The 4,723-nt window shown below is 36.7% G+C and overlaps 1 protein-coding gene across 1 annotated transcript in view; it reads left to right on the top strand.

Moving 5' to 3' along the window:
- LOC113239849 overlaps window positions 1-4,723 on the top strand; it is a 12,708-nt gene that overhangs the window by 7,265 nt on the left and 720 nt on the right. The window contains exons 5-6 of the mRNA XM_026476995.1: window positions 3,812-3,918; window positions 4,398-4,506. The gene's annotated coding sequence lies outside the window, so the exon portion shown is untranslated. The remainder of the gene's footprint in view (window positions 1-3,811; window positions 3,919-4,397; window positions 4,507-4,723) is intronic.

Raw genomic sequence — 4,723 nt, 5'->3', positions numbered from 1 at the left:
ATCCCTCCATCCCTCCATCCCTCCATCCCTCCATCCCCCCATCCCTCCATCCCCCCATTGAACAAGAACTTAAAATTCGTAATTATTGGAATTTTTAAGATAAAGTCTTTTGTAATTTGCTTTAAAATAAGGATAGTATATAGTTTTATACAATATAGTTTAACTTTCTTCATCACTATTTCTTTCTTCGTTTTTTCTTCATAATGTACTCAAAATAAAAATAATCTTTGTAAAGGCTGTACTTGTAACTTCAAAATCCCGCCATTTTTTTCTTTCTAATGAGAAAGAAAGCCTTTCTGAGCAAGTGAGGTGAAAAAAATATTTCAATCGATTTCGCTCTACAACAAAATTACGAACCAAAATTCTGCAGCTTGATTTTGATTGCCTCTCCCGATCGGAAACTGCGTCTTTTCCAAGTCGAGGCGTATAATATTGCGGATGGGCAACCCGATTGGATCTATTCCTATTTGAATTAAAATCAGGACCCGACACAGATATAACAAACGCATTAACGCAGGAAAATAGTATGGCGCCACTGTCTATGCGGACGGAACTAAAACCGAGCGTTCTACCGGCTGAGTTTGTTTAATCGAAGTAAATTAAAAAAATATTTATTTATTTATTTATATAAACACTTTATTGAACCACAAAGTAAATTACAAATTTCCAGAAACAAATGAAATATTTGTGTACAAAGGCGAGCTTATCCCATAAAGAGATTTCTTCCAACTAACATTTTGAAATCTGAGAGGAAGGTTGGTTTTTGGAAAGGCACTAAAAATAGATAAATAAAGAAATGGAATATACTATACTCAATAAATACACAAATAAATTCATTATATCAAATGTACGTACGAATACATATATACCTATATTACGTAATGTTGATTATGTTGTATATAGTATTAAGTACTTTTTACTCCCTAGGATTTAAAGTGTGCACCGCTACGTAAGGCTATAATGACGTACTTTTATAGCGAGACGTTAATATATTGAATACAAGTGTAAAAGATTTTACACATGACTAAGAAGATCTCAAAAACAATCTTGACATTTGCCACTACAATCCAAGCTTAGAGGACGGAAAAAAAAATCCAAGATTCTCTCGACACATTGACGCAGATTTTGACATTATTCAACAACAACAAAGTTAAATATTTTCACTTCTATCGTAAATAAAATTAAAATTAAAAAGGGTAATGTACATGACATTGTGCAGATACGACATAATGAGCATGGAAATCACTTTCGGACGTGAAATAGACGAAAATTTCTTCTCAGGAGCTATGGCAGCTATGTCTTGGCTCCACTTGTATTGGGTTTGCGGCGGTTAGTGTGTGTGGTGACAATATTCAACAGAAGATAGCAATCATATTAAAAAGACGACACGACACGATAACGGCAACGTTATGGAAATAAAACTTAATTTTTTGGTAGTATTATATTTATATAAACAATACCGTAAAGCATAATTAAGAAAGGGGTTCCCTACTTGAGATCGAATGCCGTTTGATCAAACAATTGCTCGAAAACGTTTACTCGATTGTCCATTAGACCTATAAATCGTGACTTCTAAAGTTTGCCACATCGATGCGCCAAAATACCAAAAGAACATGTGCTCTAACGTCTTACAGCCAACATTTTCTTTACATTTGTAAAAATTCCTCTGAATTATTGAATAAAAAGTCCGCTGTCAGCTACCCCACATATTTGTCGAGTACTCAATTTTGTTCATTTTGTATTATAAAATTTATAAAATTTGACCAACTTCTGTTGTCCCGATTTATTATTTGTCCCGAATAATGAAATTATCCCTTCGTGAAACTGAGTCGATCATCACTAAAAAAATTGACTATGACAAAATTGTTTTCACAAACAAAGACTTAATGGTTCCTTGTATCTTTTATGGTTTCGGATTTCACCATACTTATCCCATTAAAAACACTCTATAAGCAAATTTTATTATACATAAATATTTCACTGAAATCGCAAAAGAACTGGTAATTGTTAATAGTACGCATTAAAACAAATATGTGTGGTAGCCGACAGCAGACTTTTTATTCACGAATTCACAGGAGTTTTCACACCCTGAAATGTAAAGAAAAATTTTGACTGTTGACCGTTAGAACACATGTTCTTTTGGGATTTTGATGCAAACCTTAGAGCTCATGATTTATTGGTCTAATCAATAAACAATCGAGTAAAAGTTTTCGAGCTAATACTGTTTGGTCAAACGGCATCTGATCTCAAGTAGAGAACACTCAAAAAGCGGTGCAAAATTTTGACATATCTACATTTTCAGCAACGATTTCTTTTTTATTGTCTGAAGTAATAGAATTTAATAACTGTCCAAAGAGTGGAAATTAAAATTATCAAATTAAAATCATGTAATATCTAAATAATGAAAGTCAAATTTTGGGACATATAAAAAATACATTTTTATTTATTTAGTAATTTACCTACATCAAGCAACTATGACCAACATAATAATATATATGTTACCTATGGACTAACGTACATAGATATAATATAGCAACTAAATAACTGATATACATGTTGCACTTCTGGGCGACGTCTGGCGCAATCTAGTGTCAGGTAACCGGCCGCGGAATCGCCGATACGGGTAATTATCAGATTAGTTTTCTGTAAAGACCTATCTAATTTTAGTGGCAATGTTTATTATTTATAAATATTCTATAATATTGTCATGAAGTATTATTTAATATTCGAGTGTAGTATCCTGAAATATTATTTAATATTCTTGATAGTACACTAAAACATTTAAATAATAAAAATTGCCACCGACATTAGATAGAGAAAACTAACCTGAAAATTACCCTTATATGACACCCTTCGGCCAAAACTCCTCCTTCATGAAGGTCGACAGATGTTCGGTCGGCACCCTCACCCAAACGAATTAAAATTTACGTTGTGGCGGTACTTCAACCTCTAGAATCAGGGTGTTGGCTTTTAGCCTGATGTACTCCACTATCACCTCAGACTTCGTGGAGTAATGCAGTCGCGACAGGTATAGCAGCGTCGTCAGTATGGCTGGCGCATCAAAAAGTTTGGTCTTGTCAGTGCTGTGTCACAGTGGTTACAGCTGTGTGGCACAGCACCGATATTATATTATGTAAAAAATTTGTTTCTCAAAAATCAATCTTAGCATAGGTATGTAGTTTCAAATAGGCGCTAACCGCTCGACCCGTTTGGCCAACATCCACTTAAACAGGTACACGCGCTACCCATCTGAGTAGACACCACAGTCTTACTCACTAGATCCCTGACACAGGGTCGACTGCCGCCCTCGGCGGACTAATTCGCCTTGCCGAAGGACGGGACGTCGATTAGCTATTTATGTCGAATTCGACTGACAAAAACAGCGCAATCGAAGCTTTTTACACCGATTCATATAAACGGGAGTTTACGCACAGAGACAGCACAAATGGTTTGCAATGTTCAACAAACTGATTGGGTAGGAAGATATTCTCCGTCCCTTACACACGCGTCGTTCGACACGTTGAAACTTGTATGAGTCGACAGTTGCTTGCCCAAGGCTATCGAATTGCCCGATATTGACTACGCCTGGTCGACTCGGTCGACTTCGACAGCGAACTTCGGTCGTCAAACGACTCATCGTGTACACTGAGTAAGTTGTTACCTTTTGCGGGCAAGCAATTACACCTAGTCGACTCGGTAGCGGCGACGACGACAACGACTCAGTGTTTACACTGGGTAATTAACACTAAGCCATCCTGTCAACCTAGTGTGATACGTGTCATAACTATATTCCTGTATGTGTTATTTCCAGAGATGCAAGCGCACTTTCATGGGTATATATTTCTTTTATATCACATATCGTACATATTCGCGTATGCAAGCGGAGAACACGCGATACCATGTCCAGTAGGGGTTCACGTAAGTCTATTCGTATCGTAACTTGTGCTACTGAAACCTTATTGAAGAACCTTTTCTACATCCTTTCGTTTCCGAGAGTGTTTTCCTTTTTTTATGATATCAATGATGGACGAATAGGCATGTTGTGCTTCTGATGGAAAGCGGCTTGCCTCCCCTTAGCAGTTTTGCAGTACCACTTTAACTCACAAAAAGTTTTTAACCCCTCAACCTAAGACATAAAGTTAACAAGTTTCATGTCCCTGTACTTTCCATTGCTGCTTGGCGGTAGAAATAGGTATGGTGATAGTACCAACGTCCCTTGACGTGCTCTTTTAAAATAATATAATAATAATTAAAGTCTGGTATAAATAAACTTCCAACCGACGACGGTACACTTTCTAAGTACACTTCGTAGCACATCAAATTAGTTCTCCGCTTAGTATTGGGTTTATATTTGATAAATGGATCATTTGATACCAGTGTAATTACTTGCATTGCAGAGTCCGGGCTTCAATGTTCAACGATTCTATAATGAATCATTTCATTGGCACAACCAGACAGAAGAAAGACCAATTGCCGCAGTTATTACCAAACACTCTACCCAAACGAGTACGTAGTTTACTTATAGATTTATTATTATTGTTATTATTAATTATTATTTTATGATACCAAGTGACAGGACGAACATAATCGTGCGCTTGATGTTAAGCGACAGGCCTTCCCATAGCAGTTGCAGTGCCACTCGGAGTTTTAGATCGCAGAGATCTGAAGTACACTGCCACTGCGCCACTCTGAGACCAGTTGACAAGTCCCATGTGCCTGTAAT

Source organism: Hyposmocoma kahamanoa, unplaced genomic scaffold (assembly GCF_003589595.1).
Source record: "Hyposmocoma kahamanoa isolate Upper Pololo Valley unplaced genomic scaffold, ASM358959v1 116, whole genome shotgun sequence".
Lineage (NCBI taxonomy): Eukaryota > Metazoa > Arthropoda > Insecta > Lepidoptera > Cosmopterigidae > Hyposmocoma > Hyposmocoma kahamanoa.
The sequence above is the reverse complement of the archived record's forward strand: the minus strand, read 5'-3'. Positions and strand labels throughout refer to the sequence as shown.